The sequence below is a fragment of the Python bivittatus genome, unplaced genomic scaffold, assembly GCF_059951505.1.
Source record: "Python bivittatus isolate LINGU-HERP-01145 unplaced genomic scaffold, Pbiv_v1 ctg000610_np1212, whole genome shotgun sequence".
In the NCBI taxonomy this organism is placed as follows: Eukaryota; Metazoa; Chordata; class Lepidosauria; order Squamata; family Pythonidae; genus Python; species Python bivittatus.
The window spans coordinates 56,187,420-56,207,300 of NW_028277088.1; the positions used below are offsets into that span (position 1 = coordinate 56,187,420).

The 19,881-nt window shown below is 36.4% G+C and overlaps 1 long non-coding RNA gene across 3 annotated transcripts; it reads right to left on the reverse strand.

The window, feature by feature from the left end:
* Positions 1 to 415: 415 nt before the first annotated feature.
* LOC112542144 (uncharacterized) lies at positions 416 to 19,657 on the reverse strand. 3 transcript variants are annotated; one of them, XR_003085994.2, is made up of 5 exons: positions 19,534 to 19,657; positions 17,973 to 18,028; positions 6,058 to 6,245; positions 5,201 to 5,786; positions 416 to 3,050 (listed from the first exon to the last, which is right to left on the reverse strand). It is a non-coding gene; the product is annotated as an uncharacterized LOC112542144 (long non-coding RNA). The 3 variants fall into 3 exon arrangements; XR_015797745.1 differs by having other exon boundaries at positions 5,586 to 6,245; XR_015797744.1 differs by having other exon boundaries at positions 5,201 to 6,245.
* Between the last annotated feature and the right edge of the window lie 224 nt (positions 19,658 to 19,881).

A 19,881-nucleotide genomic window follows, 5' to 3' on the forward strand; every position in this document is an offset into this window, starting at 1 on the left:
TTCTGAGGTACGTGTCATGATGAGGGCTTTTTATTAGTACTACCACACAACAGTTGATAGCCAACTGTCAGAGTGTAGACCTTGGAAGTGAATCAACTTTAAAAGCAATAAAGACCATTTAAAAGGGCACATCTAGGAATGCAGGAATATTTCCCAAATATATACTGGAGGATTATATAATTGATCTCTCCCTCAGAATCCTATTGCTCTTTATCAACTAGCTTTTTTTTTCTTCCAATCCATTCCTGTTTTTATTTCAGATGTTTTGTAAGCAGTTTGCTAGAACAATATTGATTATCTTTCTTAAACACTGGTACAATAATGACCACCCACAACTCACAGGAATATTTTTTGGGGGGTTGGGACAACCATATACCTGATGTACATGTAAAAAAAGTAAGTAAATCCATGGGGAATCCTATTGCTCTTTGGAATTATTTACCCTGAATATTCTTATTGGTTGATATCACTGTTATTAACCTCTGAATCCTAGGAGTGTACCTTGGGAGATAGGATTTTAGAATCTCTCTTTAAATATTCCTCAACTCCCACAGGTGTACACAGAGATGGAACTACAAATTTCAGCATTAGCAGAAATAGAGAGATGGCTACTACATCAGTGTAAATCTGAAGGATAGATAGGACCTTATATTCATGTTGTAGAACAACAGTGATCAGATTTTTTGAGACAAGAAGTAAAATCACAGGAACTAGTGGAGCTTCTATTTTTATTTTGTCTGAACACATACACATCTCCCTATAATTTTTGTTCAACAGCTTTGTTGTATATTTTACAAACTACAATTTACTCATTTGTTAACAATGGATTATTTTCATTTCCAGTAGTATATAGATATTCTTTAAGTTCAACCGAGTTTCTGCATAATAACATCCAATTAAAACACTTTTGCCAGTTACCAGCTCCCACTTACTTTATACTGCAAACACAAGAAATGTCTTTTTCATTAAAATAAAATATCCAGAACGTACGTGTACATGGAGGCTATTTTACATGGATATTGGATGTTGTTGAACTGCAAGTTGCAGCAGCCCTAACTAGCATGGCCAATAGTGAGGGATAGGGAATCATAATTCAGTCACTTCAAAGGACACAATTTCCTCCTCCCCTCCTCTATGGCTTATCTTCTTTTCCTGGTATGTTTTTGTGTGTCAGTTTGCATGTAACAGCATCATCCAGACACTACAGAATACATCTGTTATTGATTCAATCAATCAATCAATCAATCAATCAACCAATCAATCAAATTATTTATGGTCAAAAACCAAACATAAGAAAAATACCAGCAATACAACACAGTAAGTGTAAAAATGAATTTTAAAAATAGCGAGAAAATCCTAAAACAATTAGCAGCTTACAATTAATAATATGAAGACAGCTTCTAACAGTTAAAGTTATTGAGAAGAATTTTGCAACCTTCTTAGAGTTTCTGAAGAGTGGTCACCCAGGAGAAATGAAATGGCCTCCTGATTGCGATGGCAATTAGAGTTGTTAACAATTGAAAGTATTAAACGTGATCGCCATAGGGTGTACAAGAGACATTTAATGGCACATGTGAGACAAATTCTACTTCCAAGTCTGAACAGAAACAAGTTCGGCTTTCATGTGGGAGGCTTATATGTCTACCAGTTGTTGCCCTAATAGGTAGTGTTCCAATTCAGGCCAAAGTAAATAGTCTTCTATGTGGAGCATATAAGATATTAAAAAAGTATCTAGGGACAGTCCAGGGAGGAGAAACAATTGTGCTATGAAAGGGATGAGACATTTTGGCTCTGTCATTTTGGATATCTAGATCCTAAATCCTCTGCTTCAGTTTAGCCAGGGTTCTATCAAGTCCCAAAGCAGATAGTGCTGACAAGGTGAGATCACAGTATGCCAAATCATCATTAATTTGTTCTCTTAGGGTGGAAGAGAATCTATCTAACAAGGAGATATGGACTAAGGAAGTTCCCCAATAGACTTGCTTCAGCTAGACACTAAGATAGCAAAGTCCTGTCAGGATCAGGGCCCCAAGGAAAATGCAGCCTAATTCCAGTTTTGTTTGGATGTTAGAAGTTGAATAAGGAACAAGATTTTCAAGAATTTTGACTGAATTACTTCTAAACTAGGAGACTTTTTATAAATACATAGCTGAGTACCATAAAGCACCATGTGCTGCTGTCTTGCAGCATCACAACATCCCAGGTTTTTCTAATATCTAAGGATTCTGGGGGTTGGAAACCTTTCTTATTGGCAACAAAATTTGACTTAAAGATTCTTAATGGATCTATGCCAATGGAATAGGGTATATCACCTTTTGGGCCCCTAGAGGGTATCAAACTTGGACTGCATGCTAGTTACCTGCACTTTGCCTTCCATTGCAAATATTTTAGCATGACATTTCATCCAGAGAGTGACCACCCACAGATAGTGGAGTCTTTTGTTTTTGACTCAACCGGTCCAAGCCTATTATTACCAGTTTATGATTTACCCACTACTGACCGGTATCTTAGACCTGTCTGTATGAACAGACTGGCTATGACCTCATCTTATTTTTTTTATTGCCCCTTTGTTTATCTGTTGGACATTCAATCTTAATGCTGAAAACATTAACATTCAAATAAGCTAGAAGGAACATAAAAAGGAAAGATAATATGAAAACATGTTAAATACTAAGCAAGCATATACATTTCTTCATGGTCCAACTTAAATATAGTTTTTTAAATTACAGAATCCAGTTCTATTGTATTTTTCTAATGATTTGTCAGACTGAATTCCCAAGAATGCTGGGTTTCATGGAAATTTTCCAAACATTCCCTAATTCAAATATTAGAATAGTTGAACAGCTTTTCCGAAAGTCAGGTTGGACATCATTCTTCATTACTGACCTTACCCTACAGTTCTCAGCCACAAGAGCATTCGGCATACATTGTAAGATACATTCACAACTTCTAAACCCTCCAGGCCAAGTATGTACTTCTTCTAGAACACATGTTAAGATGTCTCTGCAGTTGATAGTTTCTCAGCCAGAGAGGTTCTTCATCAGGATCAGCTGATGGGGAAATAGATTCCGAATTATTTACAAGGGCAGAGATCTGTATTCATATAGTCATTCATCTCCTAATTTTATTACTCATTCTGACACATCAATTGGGGTAATTCAAAAAGAATAGTGTGTGCCTTGAACTCCTTGGAGGTACAGGATTTAAGATGTGAGACTTAAATAATTCTTTACCAGCTGAGTGTGTGTGTGTGTGTGTGCACGCGGTTTAAGATGAAATGCCTAATGAGATTTTGAAATCATGGATTTCACAAGCAGCTGGCTTACAACTTGAATTTATTTATGAAAAGCCATTGCAACTGTCTGAACTGATTTTAGGTGACTGCTTAACTTCCCAAGAGAAACAGACTGCTTGTCTTGAAAACTTGTTTACCCCAAGTTTTTTAGTCTTCACTGCACTCCCACACCATAGGCTCTGAAATGAACATAGTAATTTTGTGAAAATCTGCTGTAGATCTGAATTACACCCAATCTGTGCACCATTCCAAATAATATATTTCAGGTATACCCAAAGAAAAATCCCTTCTTTATATAACAAATGGATTGTACATGATTTTTTTCTCATAGAACAATTACATACATGTGTTAGATACATGCATTATAATTTTTAAACTGTGTGATCACATTTATACTATCCACCATATTGTAAACCTGTGCTCCTCAAGGGAAGGGAAACCAGTGACCTTCCATATATGGCTGAACTACAATTCCCAGCACTTTTTGCCACTGATCCTGCTAGTTAGAACTACTAAGAACTGAAGTTCAGCCATTTCTGGAGGGCCCAAGGATGCCCACACCTGCAGGGCAGAGGGTGGATACCCTGATTCTTTTTTGGTCATTCAGCCAATAAATTAGTAACATCAGTAAATGCCCTGGTTTATTCTCCCTCCCATGACAAGTTTATCTTCAATGCCTCCATATGGCAGATGGTTAATGACTGGCTGAAATTCACAGTGATTTTCATGGGTGCAGAGATTTGAATTTAGTTCTTGCAGTACAACTCTGACTTTCACCACTTCCAACATTGCTTATTACAAACAGTGGGAGAAGATAGGTGACCACTGATATGTTTTAATTTTCCACAAATTAGTCACGTAATACGCGTTGAGTCTGAAACTTTACATCTTGAGCCATATTAACAAACTTTATCATTTTATAAAGCTCCCTTAAAAAGGGATGCAGAAGAGTTTAAGCTTATAGACGAGATCACCAGCAATATATAAGGTGATGCATTTCTGCCAGTGGTATGATCCCATACATTCTCCCAGCATCCTAGCAGTGACTCCACATTTTGTTAGAAGAATAATGTAAAATAGATTTCAAATGTCTGGGCAAAGGGTATCCTGCACCTGAAACTCAACAAAGTTCAACACTAATCATTACTGAATCTGTGCAGAACCTATTCCCACATTATAAAGATAGAACTAGTGAACACAATCTTACAGATGTCCTTTATACATTACACTGCATTATTAGACTATTTGGATTCTCAGGCACCACTGTGTTTATTTATTTATTTATATTCCAAATTTAATCATCACCCATCTTATTCAATAAGTTACTCTGAGCAGTGTTGTCAGACAAAAGCTGCTTTCTTCACAAGTAGTTAAATTCTTCAGCAATAAAACCTTCCTTATAATGGAATCAAAGAACTCAGGCAAATTACTGCACTTACTGTATATATGTATGTATAAATAAACTGAAAAATCAGGTTATCATAAAAATATGGGGCCATTAATACAATAATGCTTGGGAGCATTATTTTATATTAAAAGAAAAAGTCTGTGGTCAGCAAAAAATTATCTTTACTTCTCTCCAAACTGTGAAGAGAATTCTTCTTTTCCTTTTTGATTGCTCAACTCTGAAGTTGTACCCTCTTCAGAAACAGGGGTAAATTTGAAGTGGAATGATGATTTGGTACAAATATGTTTAGAATAGGTTAGTAAAGACTTCTGTGATTTTCTTACCAACAATCTAATCCCTCACCTTCTCAGCAATTCTGAACAGGAATAGACATGGCAGGTTTAAAGAATTGTGAGAAGATGCTACATTTGCACTTTTTATGCATTCCAAAATGTCTTTTTGTAACTGAATTAAAAGCTTTACACAATCTTATTGCAAACTTTTAAACACATACATACGTGCATGCATGCATAAGGAGTGTAGCTCCAAACCTCATTAATCTGCTTCTCTAAAAACTGGCAGTGTTCATCCCCTCAGAAAAATGTTCTGCAGTTCTGTTTTTCAGAAACCCAGAAAAGGTTATATAATCTTATGAAGGAGATGGGAAGCACAAGATTTCAGGCTTGAGGATGGGAAGCACAAATCTTGCTCTGGTCAATGGAATGCATTTTCCAAATTACTGGATCAGGCACCAAACCAAATCTTGTGACTTGTGCACAGACGTTGACAATCACCTAATGTTTAAGCCCCTAGTATCTGTTTACAACAACTGTTGAATGTCAGCCGAGATGGGAATCCCATGTCCTTCAGATGTTGCTTAAGAGTAATTCTCAGTATCCTCACCACAGTCTTGGAACTGAACCTGCAGGAAATTGAGGAACATCTGAATGGCCACAGCTTCTCCACCCTGATCCTATTGTTCTCAGACCTGATCCCTTCAGAACTGTTAGCCTACATTGCTGATGGGATATGAAGTCCAGTCCCTCTAGAGGACAACAGGTTCAATTTGACTTTCTTGATAGAATTCAGGTCAAAGTCTTCTCTCTTAAAAAAAAAGAAAGAAAATCCATTGGAATTTAGAAAAATGACTCTTTGTTTCCCACTTACACATTGCTTGAAAAAAAATACATCTGCATCAAGAAGACAGTAGTATTCAGGTCTTATGGGAAAGACAGAATTTCATGAGGGGGAAGAAAGAAATGGTACTTAAAAAAAAAAAAAAACCAAGCCAACCAACCAACCCTCCTGTGGCATTCCTCTAACGCTGTGCTAAAGGGATGAGAAACCTTTGCCAGGGACCTTGGAAAGCTCCTACCATTCAAAGTAAATAACATTGAGCTAGATCAGCTTGTCCCAGACTGGTTTCTTTCAGATGTCTTGGGCTGCATAATCTGGAATGGACCAGCTTCTGAACTGCTGTCCTGGATAGGCAAAGAGCCCTCTTTGATGGCTGGTGTGGGTCTTCCGGGCTGTGTGGCCGTGTTCTGGAAGCCCTCTTTGAACCTGGGTATTTTAGAGATATACAGTAGGGAAAGGTTTGGAGAAAAGAAAAAGAAACGGATTTTTCCCTTTTATTAGTTCTGACAATTCCATATACTGCAGCAAGGAAAGACAGACAGAGACAGATAAATATTATTCTCAGCACATATGACCTGAAGCCTAATTTAACTGATTGCATTTTTATCTCTATCTAAAAAGCTTTTAGAGGAGCTTATATACAGGCTTACAGTCTACAGCAGGCTTACAATCTAAATGATCTGTCACAGAAGGAAAAGGAGATGGGGAGGGAAGATGAAAAAAAAAATTCAAGTACTAATCCTAAAAATAAAATAGCAGTTCTTAATGATCAGCTGCACACAGTTCAGGGAGAGGACTAATGGAATGGTTGCTTTTCATCTCTTTCTGCTGCTGCCTCTTAAGATGATTACACACAATACCTTGTGTAAATTGTTATGAGCTTGAGAATTTTTTTACACCTGTGGTTTTTGTGTTATTTTTACTAACTGACACCATAACATTATGCACATCCTGAATGCTGATAAGACCATGTTAATCTATTAGAATTTTTAAAAGATTAAATTAAATTTATACAGTAGTGGAATTGTAAATGAGATTTGATATAGAGCTATTTGGTAGATCTCCTGCCATTTCTATAGCCTTGCCAGCTCAGGCCAACCAGGGTGAAAATTGTGGTTCTTTCTTCATGCAGAGAACACTCTCAGTATCGTATTTCACTCAGATCACTGAGTGGAGTTAAATTATTCTGCTATTCTTGTGTATATCTCTGTAATCACCAAGTCTATGGAAGCTAGGGATATGCAACACTTCAGATTCAGTTCCAAAGATGGGCTTCAGAACATGTGAGGGTGTGAATGTAATATCAGTCTGCAACTCTTTAAAGCAGGTGTGTCTTTTATTGGGATCCCATGGAAGCTGCAGAGGGCAGCCACGTGATTCCAGGAAAAGCCAGTTTGGTCTAGTGGTTAAGGCACCTGGCTAGAAAGCAGGAGACTGTGAGTTCTAATCCTGCCTTAGGCATGAAAGCCAGGTGGGTGACTCTGGACCAGTCACTCTCAGTCCAATTCACCTCACAGGGTTGTTGTGGGGAAAATAGGAGGAGGAAGAAGTATTAGGTATGTTCGCTGCCTTGAGTTATTTATAAAAATAATAAAGGTGGGATAAAGAAAAATCTAAACAAATAAACTAAGTAAAAGATGCAGCTTCTTTAAGGAGTTGCAGATAGAGGTCAAAATAATATCACAGCTGCCCTTAGGGTTCCAAATATGTGCATATAAGAACCTAGAAGCATTAGAAGCTGAACAATCAAGTTCCTAAGGAACCCGTGTTTGGGTCCTCATTGTGTTCCTAACTCAACCCTTTGGGCCGAAGTTGGAATGGTTCCAATTAAAACATATGCCCAAATAGCACATTAGTTACTGGCTCAAACTAATTTTCAACCCAGGTTGTTTGGCTTTTTTGACTCTTAAAGACAAATTCCAGACTTCTTGATGAAAATTACTTGGTGTCACCCTAAGCCACTGTGGATTCTCCTCGATGCATTGATTCCAATGGGGTTTGATCAGGCCAAAGCATTTTTCAAGCAACATGCTGGAGATATGGCCCTGCAAAATGATCTTAGCCAGACTTCACCATATATTAATTCAGTGAACTGCACATTATCTCTATAATACTGTCCCCTAAAACACCAGAAAAGCTTTCACTCTTGCTTGCTGTAATGACCTCCCCTTTGCCCTTTTGGAGGGAAGGTGCTACAACATACCAAAAGAGCTGTGGCTCTCTCCTTGCAAGTGAAGGGGAAATTGAAACTGTGGGTCATGTTTTGCTGTGTTGCCTTTTTTATAGAAACCTGTGAGATATGTATATTTCCCCACGTATAATACAATAGCTGGGCAGGCCAGAGGCTGATTATCTTAGTCTCTTGCTAGCTGACCAGGCGGCGGGGATCTCAGACAACGTAGCCCGGTTTTGCATCAGAGCTATGATCAGACATAAACAACTACTCCAAGTGAGATGATGCTGAGCTAAGCTTAACTAGGCTTCCATAACTCAATATATTTTCTCTTTTTTCCTTTCTCCACCCCCTGTTTTTTTTTTCTCTTCTCCTTTTAAATATACACATACCATTCTATATTTTATTTTCCTATTTCTTTGTTATAATAGGTTGGATCATAATGGTCTTAATCCTAATAAACCCTAGCAGGGCTTCAGCAAGCATTAGACTTCATATAAGTTAGCATACCTTTACATTCTCATACTTTTTTAAATAGTTATTTATAGCATTGAGATTATTCCTTGTAAAATTAATTATAATTTATAGGATTCTTTCATGTTTTAATCCCTGTACTTTGTAATTTTACGTTAATAATTTTATCTTTAACTTATTTTATTCTATCAATATGAGTTTTTATTTTTATTTCAATTTTAGCATAATTGTTATGTTATTAGTTCTATGCTGGTCTATGCCCAAAATAATAACAATAAAAAAAGATTGAGTTGCAGATAGGTGCTGCAACTGTGTGCTCTGGAATATTGTTCCTCAATTTTTTCCAAAGCACCACCTAACCTTAATAGAAACCATTTTTCTATTCTTTTAATTACTCTTTTGCTTGCAAAAGAACAGATGATCAGACCTCCAAGTTTTTATTTTTGTTTTGGAAGGAATTGATTTTGTATTGCTGGAGGTTTTCTAATGTGTTTGAATTTTAATTATGAGTAAATATTACATAAATATTTACTGAAATAGAAACAAAAACATTTCTGTCCACCATTATTAATATGGCTGTGTAGACACAGCCAGCTTGCTTCTGATGCTCAATAAATAATCCATTCTTCACTGAATTGGTCCAAAGAGAGCTCATCCTGGATCATTCCCAATAGTGGAACATGATTTGGGAAAAGAGAAGTCTGTTCTCTGTGGGAGAATTCTCCTTGTATCATTTAAAAAACCTGCTCCCTTCAGGGATTCTGCTTCTTTTCTGTTCTTTAATTGAGAAATGGCCTTTTCTGCAGGAAACCAAATCCCCAGGAAACCCAACCAATTGCCCAGAATTTCTTTAGAACAATTCCATATAAAACCTCATTTTGTACTCTCATTTTACATCAGGCTCTTATAATCTTTTAATATTAAAGTGATTCATAATACTGATTTTACTTCTAAAAAAAATCAATGGGCTCAGATATTTTTTTTTAAATATAATTTTTATTGAAGAAATTTTTAACAAGATAAATATAAATATTTAAAAAGACACAAAGAAATAAGAAAGAATATTGAATAAATAAGAAAGAAAACAGAAAAAGGAAAGGAAATAGAAAAGAAAAAGAAAGGGAACGGGAAAAAAAGAAAAGATTATAAAGAAGCAGTTTCCGATCTTTTTGACAGCGGTTATAAATGCATTTATATTTTACCCTCTCTCTGTAAGGTTAATGGGCTCAAATATCTGAATAGTTATGAACTGGTGGTCAATATTTTCTTTCTTCGCAAGGTTCTTTGAATGGGTGGTAGATAGTCAGATCCAAACCATCTTGGATGAAACAGATTTTCTAAAACTGTATCAGTTGGGATTTTGTTCTCATTTTGACTCTCCAGTGGTCTTGGTCATCCCTTTTCTGGGTGAGAAATGGAGAATTCAATCTGTTGATTCTTTTTTTACCTTTTAATGGTTTTCAATACTGTTGATCCTAGTATCTGTCTGGATTGATTGCCTAAGTTTTGAATAGTTGGTGTATTGAACAGTGTTTTCCTTCACAATTGGATAGCTATTTTCAGAAGGGGTAGAAGTTCTTTGCTCAACTCCATATGATTTTTGTCTTGGGGTCCCATATTGGTTCTCTAGCTGTGGAAATCTTTCCCAAAAAGGCACACATGACATCTTTATGCTGCTGTTTTTCAGTGATAGCTATTTTTCATGTTTAATTCATTAAAGTTTTTAAATTTGGTTTATCTTCTTGTGGTTTTTTTTTTTAAGGCCTCAACCTGACAACAATTTGATGCAGTAAATTTATTTATTTATTAATTTATTTATTTACTTACTTACTTACTTACTTACTTATTTAATATGCCACCCATCTCCCCCAGAGGGTGGGGAAGACAATATAATATTTTGTATTATATTACAATGTGTTAGTTACTGTAATAGACACCATTATAAAAATACTTTTCAATCTTAGAAATAATACAACTGCATGCCCTTGCTGTTTATTCCCCTCCTCAACCCCTCCATTTGTTAAACTCTAAACTTCTTACAAGGCCTCCATTCAATTTTCTTCTTCTCCCTGGTTTCTTTCCTGTGACCCTGTATATATGGCTCTCTCTTGAATTATGTGAGTGGATTCTTGTTTTAAAGAAATGCAATCTTATATTTTTTTATAAGATTTAATATTATATATATTTCAGTGTGTTAGTTACTGTAACATACACTGTTACAAAAAATACCTTTCAATATTCCACATCAAAGGAAAGGATAAATATCATCCTGAAAGTTGTTATTCCAAAAAGTAACATGAATATTCCCTCTCCCATTGGGCTTTTATTTTTTCAAATACTTTATCACCCTTAACATTTATAGTAAACCAATTTGCCATGACAGCAATACCCCAATTGCTGAAAACCTTGTCAGAAAAAAAAAATAACACCAAGTAAATTATTTGTGTCTTTTGACTCAATTAATTTCTATATTGTACTCTGAATGTATGTACACACAAAATTGCTTTGGTTAAAAAACTGTCCCTTCATAAAACACAAAGCCTAATTAAAAATAAAGCAGGTTTCTTTCTACAAATTATTGGTTTACTAATGGTTCCTTTACTAAGTTTAATTACTGTAAGCTGCAGACTGGGTGCAGGAAAATTTGTTGTGCTGGATATGTACAATACCAAGAAAAGAGAATGCAGTGGCATCTACAGTAAATAAATCAGTTTAATCACTTCTGTTAACAGAACTGTGCTTCATAGTTTGAGAAATTAATTCAAAGAAGTAAGTCTAATTGTTTTTACAGGCAAAGCACAAATGATATATTCCTTCTGGTTATTCATTCCAAAATTTTGTCTCCATTGTTCTAAAATCTAAGAAAATGTTAAGTTGATTTTCCCAGGCTACATTTCTTTTTTTGCTTTATGTGTTCACAATTATATTAAAATCCACAAATTATTTTCCTCCCTCCAATTGAATCTTTAATGTATTACAGGCAAGCTTCTGAATCTTTGCAGGAATCTTATTTTATTTCACACAACATACATGGGCACATCCTAATTTGTCTGCTTTCACTTCTGTATCTGAAATAGCTGGATTCCTTGCAAAGGATTCATGGGCTAGTGTGATATATTTTACAACCAGTCTGCCAATCATATGAAAGAAATAAGAAAGGATTGTAATATAATAGTTCAATAATTCCAAGTATTTAATTCAACATCAATATTTAAAGTCTCAATATTATTTTCTTTATGCTGTGCCCTAGCTAAGTTTTATGCTGTGTTTCCATTTTACGGAGACAAAATCCCTTAAGAAAGGAAATCACATATGGCTTTGTGATAAAACTGACAGATGACCTTTCTCCCACTTACTTAGAATATTTAAAGTGCTGTGGATCTGCTCAACTAATCAGGATTAGAAAAGAGGAAAAAATAGCCCTTAACCTCAAAATGCTGTGCAGGACAGTTCTGTCTGAGCAGTATGACACAACTTCTCTGGTCAATGAACACTGAAGCCAGCCTTGAAAGTAAACTGTAAAATGACCATGAACTAAAACCTCTATGGCATAGTGAGGGATGGGGCAAATAAATGAGCTTACCAATCAGGAGACAATGCCTTCTGTATTATGCCATTATATGTCTGCCTGATCCCGAAACCCTGGAGAATCTCACTATCAACAAGACTTCTTTAAAACTGCTGCTCTGCTCCTTTTTCCATTACCAGCTTCCACTCCAGTCCTTTGTGGTTCATTCCTTTGGACCCAGTTATGTGGCACCAATGGACGCAGGAGGGATGAGGAAAAGTGTGTGTTCCAGGCAAGTCAGCCCATCCATTCCCACGTTCACATACTGATGGTAGGAAGAGGGCATTGAGTAGTGTGCTGGGTGGGATGGACAGTATCTAAATTTGATTTAATTTTACTTAAATAAAATAATATGGTTAATAAGACCAACTATATATAAACACTGTATTTACTTTATTTTTCCTTTTGGGTCACATATAAAAAGATATAATTTGTTAGCAATTCTTGGAGCTTCATCCATGGCTTTCAGAGGTCATGTGTTGTCCTGTACCCCAGACTAACCACCCATGTTACAAAAAAAATAAACATTACAAACAATTAGCAGAAAGCCTGACCTGCAATATCATTGCCTTAAAAAAAAAAAGACTCTGCAACTTTTTGTTTTAACAATAAAAATAAAATAAATGTATCTTTCTCTTCTCATGCATGGTGATACAATAATTTATTTTAACTCTATCACATACCCACAGTCCAAGGAGGAAGGAAGGCTGAAACAAGATAAGGATTAAGTCACTTCTCTCTAAACCTATTTCCAGCCCTTTCATTTTTAGCAAGAATAGGAATTAAAGCAAAATAACATTTAATTTATGCAAATTGTTTAGCTAGACAGGGAAAATTCTGAAAGGCAATGCATCAAATTTATTAGATCTAAGAGAAACATCTTAGGAAAAGAGAGGAGAAATCTAAAAATTAAAACCATAGAAAGTAAGCTACAGTGAACTTTCAGAGAAAAGTGTTGTTCCATCTTGAGCTTTAAATAGAACAAGGAGCCAATACGTGCTGATAATTTGACCTAATTAGCTATCTGTATTTCCAAGGAATTGTATGAAAGAACCCCAATACATGGGGTTAAATATAAAATAAATAGCATATTAGTATTTGGCATTGATAAATGCAGTATTACAGGAAAAAAAAAAACAGTTTTTGCACCTAAATTTTGGAAGAAGGCAGGCAAAAGCAAGGAAATAGCCTTTTAATATCTTCTTTTCTTTCCTTTGAAAAGTATCAACACTTCAGCTGCAGTGATTCAAAATCATTTTAGTCTACTAAATTTACAGAATTGCTAAATAATGAAGGTTAGGGCATGATATCAATTATTCCATCCAATTAATTAATCTTTCATTATGACAGATTAAAAATGTGGCATTTAAATTGAAGTTCAATAGTTTTTGGCTTCTGAAAAATATATTCAGGGCTGGTGTAATATTTTAAACACATTCCTTATATCAGCAGGCAATGCCTTTAAGACTTCTAGTATGGAACGGGTCTGTAATATTTTTTCAAAGAAAAATGGATTTACATTATTTAAGCATTTCCTCTAATGGATATGGACAGAAAAGAAGCCTCTGTTGTACAGATGAATGTTTATCCTTAGAAGCAGAGATAGAAGTTTCAGATGATTGGTCCTCCTAGATTCCTTAGCACTTCCAATACTATTGACCACCGCATCTTTCCAGGCTGCCTGAATGGGCAGAATTCATTATTTATTTTCATTTCATTTAATGTATTTTTAATTATTAAGAACAAACCAGGGCAACTGATTCCAAATCTAACATTAAATGTAGGGAAGATGGCACATGATCAAGTAGGAAACCTTTTATTTGAAGGGGTTAGGAATTTTGCGACTGTTCTAGTAAGGAAGAAAGGAAAGTGACATGTTTATCTATTATTTTCTTTATTAGATTATATCCTGTCTTTACTTCAGAACTTCAAAGCAGCACCTCCTCATAAGTTACTTCTCTAGCACAAAGTATTGTAAGGTCATTAACATATTCTGACTGCATCAAAAAAGTCTTGCCCCATGAGACAATTATTCATCAGCTTTTAAAGTGAATGTGATTACAAACCCATAGCAAGAATTGCAGTGTTATGTTATTTAATGAAACAAAACCAAATCAAAGAGGACAGCAAACACAAACCTCCACATTAATATTTGAAGCTGAAACTATGATCAAACTTGACTTTGTTTTCTGAAAATGATATATTTAATACAGTGGTTTTGATCAAGTTTTCCTTACACTTAGAAGAATAGCAATCAGTTTACAAAGTGAGTACACAGTGTAATTTGAACATGCTTGAGATAAAATGGGGATTTGGTTGCACTTGTGGCACATTAACCAAAATGTGCCAAAACTGGCCGGTACTGTGCCCTTTCTGCATGTGGCTTATGATACAACATCCAGCAGACCCTGGAAACACAGGAAAGGAAACAGGAGCATTGACAAAGGGACACCTCAACCCAGGGTAGAAAGGCAGCATAAGTAAGAGACATAGGTTAACTCTGTCTTAATTATGCTAGGTATAAGTTGATCTGGAGAACTACTTTAACAGGTTTTCAAGATTCTGTACTTTATACTATTAGCAACAAAACTATTTCCAGAAATCCATTAACTCTTGATTACTTATTAACCCCTTGAAGGTGTTTATGTATTTGTGTGTACATGCCATGTCAGTTACTATATTATATTCTTCTCAGGTTTGGCTGGGGACTGTAAGCGAAGTTTATAATCCCCCAATCCTTTCTGGATTATTTTATTGCTCTATTTATCAATATTTATTTGGATTTTATGCTACCATTTTAAAGTTTATACTACTCTGATTGTTAATTTTAATCCCTTTTCCCTTTTGCCACACATGTGTAGCTGGAGCAGGTATCTTAACATTCTCTATTTTTAATATTGTTTTTAACCAAAATATTTTGTATGTATTTTGTCTAACTATCCTGATATTGTCAATTCAGCTTTGGAATATACAGTATGTATCAATTTCCTTTGTGCTGGTTAATGACCTGAATAAAGTATTTCATCCAAGGGATTCTTGTTTCCTGAGTTTGCCTGTCTCACAGGGCCTGACAATAGCATGGGTACAACTAAGGCAGGCTCCCCATTTTACTTTATTACTAAAAGGCATTATGTGAAAGCATCAGCTGACCAAAGCCATGAAGGGTAATGAAGAATAATATTCATGGGCCAATCCCGTATGGAAGACTGTCACTTGGAATCTAAGAGAATCACATGTTAAACAGTTATTTAAACATAAGTATTTGTTAAATTTATTATGTTTTTGAGAAACTACAAAATGGGTAAGTATAATAGTTCTGACTGATGGTAGTATGATCTGGTGAAGTGGAGGTGGGGTGCATGCAGGTAAGTGAACGTGTAGGTTTAATTAACAAAAGGACTAAATATGTATTAGAAAAAATGAATGCATCTAGATTGTTGTGGGAATTTTTGGGTTGGTGTATGAAACAGTGTATGAATGTGACAAAGAAACAGAAGAAAAAATATAGGATTGGTGGGGATGGAAGAGCAAAGCAAAGTGATGATGAGCTAGAAAACTAGAACATAGAAACTGGGAGTGGGAAATAAGGAACTCAGGCACCACTATTTGGCAGCAAGCTAACAGAGAGGCAATAGATGCAGAACTGGGAATGGTGATGGACACAGGATATTCAAGTGCTGGCGCAGTTTTTTGTGGATTCAAGGACATGTAGATAGCACTTAAACTCAGCAATAGGGAAAAGCCCTTTGCATGTTTTCTTTTCTTTCTTTTTGGCCTGTACAAAACCAGGTCTTTCGAAAATATTAAAATAAAAATTGCTAAAGAGCCATTTACTGAAACAGAAGGACCATATACTTCAAAGGGAAATTGTCACAGAAGCACTAATAACATAATATCTTCTTGATAAAATTGAGAAATTAGAAACCCATAGAGGCAAAACATTTCATTAAGCAAACTGCAGTTTTATAGAACAATTGCAAGCTTTCAAGGACTTACAGTACACTGTTCTATGGAGTAATAGAGACCTTTTAGAGATATACCTTTGGTCCTATCAGGTACAGGTACCTGGTAGGAAGAGACAAGCTAATGATTGTAAATTCTGCAATTTTTAAAACATATATTCCATCTGTTAAAACCAAACTGTTTGAATTCTATCAAAAAGTTTGATTTTAACCTGGGTATAATTTTGTCTATTACATTAGGCAACCAAAATCAATTAAAACCAAATTGGGGAGAGATCACTTAGTGGCATGAATGTCCAGTCATAGTCAATTGACTTGGTTTACAACACAATACCACAACAAATCAAAACATACTGTATGTGTTCAGAAAATTGTTACTTTTAAAACAATATTTCTTTTAAAAAGTATTCTACCATAGCAAGACATTTTAGTCAACCTGCTTTAGTATTTCCACTTATTTATGGTAAAAATCCTTACCTGGCTAACCAACCTAATTTTACCTTTCATGTGCCTTGTTCTTTGCTTTCTTCATCAACATAAGATTCCAAATCTGAAGTAACATTATTGTCATGGGCTCCACTTGAACTCAGTGATTACTGGGACTGAACTTATGTATTATTGAGATGTCTTTTTTTTTTTTTACAAAAAAGGGCCAAAATGAGACTCATCTTATTATTCAATATAACTCAAGTGTCTGAGAAATCACTAAACCCTCGTAGCATATCTATTCAGTCCTATTAATTGTCTTACAGTCCTATTCCATGTAAGTATGCTTGCTTAGATATAATTTCTGCTATGTTCACTGAATTTACTCCTTGCCCACATATGCATAGAAAACACTGCACCTTGTTATATCTAGATTTGTGATGTTAAGTATTTGTTATGTTAGTTTATTTTGTTTTCAGTTTTGAAATAGAGGTATGTTCTGATTTTTTTAATATGTACATATTGCAGAATATCTCATTTTCTCTTTATCCTCCTTTATGTATTTCCCCCTTTTTACAAACTCTGCATGGCTATAATCATGGCAGATCCTCATTTGTTTCTTAAGCCAAATATTAGCCCATCTCTTTTGTGATGTCATTTCTCTGTTTCCTAATACAACCTCAAAGCCATCGTCTCTTTACAAACATTGGTAGCCAGTACAGTAGGAAGCAGTAATGCTAAATAAGTAAGAGAGTCATCTTCTACCTTCCATGCTAGGAAGCCAAGCCCAAGAAGTTAGCAGTGCTTTCAGATTAAACTGGATATTTGCCATTTTTCTCCCAAAGAACTAGAAAGCTAGAAAGTTTCATTCAATATGGAACTCAAGTTGTAACTTATTTGTATTTTTCTGAGAGCTACAGTGAAGAGGCACTTATAATATACGAAAATATTCTAAGCAAGGGCTCTTTATGTGTGAAAGTACTCTAAACCCTAGAATTCCACATAGGATATATCTGCTTGACCTTGCTGTATATTCAAAGAATCCTGAAAAGACACTCAATAAGCCTGTGAGTTATGCACAGTAGATATGTTAGAAAATAGCAGTTTAAAAACTGCTATTCCTGGAGAAAAATAACTTTAGAATAGGGAAGCTGTGGAATGCAGAAACCTTATCAGGAAGTAGTACCCAGCTCTTTCCTCACTAACCACTTCTGTACAGCAAAACTCTTTCTTAATCGTTAAACCTGTTGTTTTTCATATATACTTTGGAAATGATAGGCAGTATAAAAAGTACTTTGGTCACCTAATGCGAGGAGAGGACTCTTTGGAAAAGACCCTGATGCTGGGAAAGATTGAAAGCAAAAGGAGAAGAGGACGACAGAAGATGAGATGGTTAGATAGCATCACTGAAGCAATGAGCATGAAACTGAGCAAACTCAGGGAGGCAATGAAGGACAGGAAGGCCTGGCGCAATATGGTTCATGGGGTCACGAAGAGTCGGACACGACTTAACGACTGAACAACAACAACAAAATAAAAAGTAATCATACCTTTTTCTGTCTTGAGCTACCTGTTCCAAGCCGTTTTACCCCAAAGCTACTTCTTCCTAAAGAAAGCGCAATCATATCTTGTAGGTGTGTACCTTACAGATAACTGCACATTTTCCATTAACATAACTTGCAGGGATAAATTTTGTGACACAAAATTTTTTTGAGCAGGTTGATGAAACAAATCCACACTTAGACTGTTCCTACTCTGCCCTGCTTTCAAAAGCAAGTCTGTACCCCTTGATCCCATAACACTGGGTATGTTCAAAAGATAAGCTGATGTATTTCTTGCTCAGCTCTGATATATTTGAAACTGCAATAAAGTTGGTCTGGAAAATGATGCAGCTTTGTAGAGCTCCCAGCTTCAGTTTCAGTTTCAGCACTGCAATAACCCTTGCCTCATCCCATCTTTCAGCTCTTGCAAGTCTTTCAAGGGAAGCAGTTGCTTGATGGCTTCTCAGCTCTCCCTCACAGGAACCCACCAGGGAGGGCTGCACACCACCAGATATTTATTTATTTATTTATTTATTTATTAAATGTATATGATTATCCACTTGCCAAGCCACTCTATTTACAAGTGGGAATTCCCAACTCTTTATCCCCTCCCCTGCAGTTGTAATAAGCACTATCCTCTTGATAAGATTAAGATCTATGGTAATGTGGGTTCTTTCATCTAGCTAATAGTGAATGGACTAAAAAAAATCATACACTTATGAACTGTTTGACAATTGATAGAGGGGAGCAATTCAGCTCTAATTTGTTCAGAACAGAAGATGGCTAATTTTGACTGTAAAGTTTGTAGAACTGGGTTGAAAGAAAATCAGCATATTTTAAAAAAATTAGTGCATGTGACCTGGTTTTCCACTTAAACAGAAATTTATCAGACTGCTTAGGAAGGAGGGCAATTGTAGTAAGGAGGTAGTTACAGCTGCCCAGGTCGCAGCAGCGATCTCACCCCTCAGCAACCGAGGCGTTTGCCGTTTGAAGAGGGACTGCCCTTGTTCTGTTTTCCTGTGTGGCACTAACAGATGCAAGGGAGCCCAAATGCAACCTGACAAAATGGTAACTGCAGATGTTTGTGTATGCGCGCATACGCCGGATCTCGAAAATCTGAAAACCTCTAGGGTGCCAAAAGGCTGCTTCTCGCTCTCGTTAAGCCTTGGAAAGAACCATTCCGACGCAAAAGTTTCCTCCTTGAGGGCACTGCTTTGAAGAATTCATCTCCCTTTCAGAATGTTTATAATGAATATGCTCATCCCTCCTAGTTAGACTGAGGAACTAATGAAATTTCCTTTGCAGGTAAATGTTAAATATGGAGTGGGGCGGACAGCGATCTCAAGCGTCGTCCGAGCTAACTTTTATAAAAGAAATCGTGCTAAGGAACCATTCCCGTCCCCACCCCCACTACGCCACTAGACTCCCCTCCCCGCTTGCCATTTTCCGCTCTCTCGTGTACTGCAGCCCGTTTGCTGCCGATAGCTGCATGCAGTACCAGGTGTCCATTCTAATCTGTTGGCAGGAAGGCGTGACACAAAGTTAAAAAAAAAATACAAAAACCACTCACGCGTTTTTGATCGGTGAAGGGAAATAGGAGCATGAATATGCGTGACGGAGAAGTGGAGGACGGCGGGGGATTAGGAGAAAGCTACGGGGAGGGGGAGCAAACTCGGGCGCGATCCTGTTATCAAACGGAGCTCTCCCCCCCCCGCCTCCGTCAATCCACTCAGATTGGGTAGACGTGTCTGGCTTCTCAAGCCAAAACTGTGCGCAGGCGCAGGCCGCTTCTTCAGTGAAAATGCTTTTGGACGTAGGAAGGGGATCACCCTGTCTTCCCCTGTCTCGTTATTTCTCCCCACTTACTCTTTTTCTCTCCCCTGCTCTGGCACTGTCGTCTTCGGAATCCCCTTAGTTT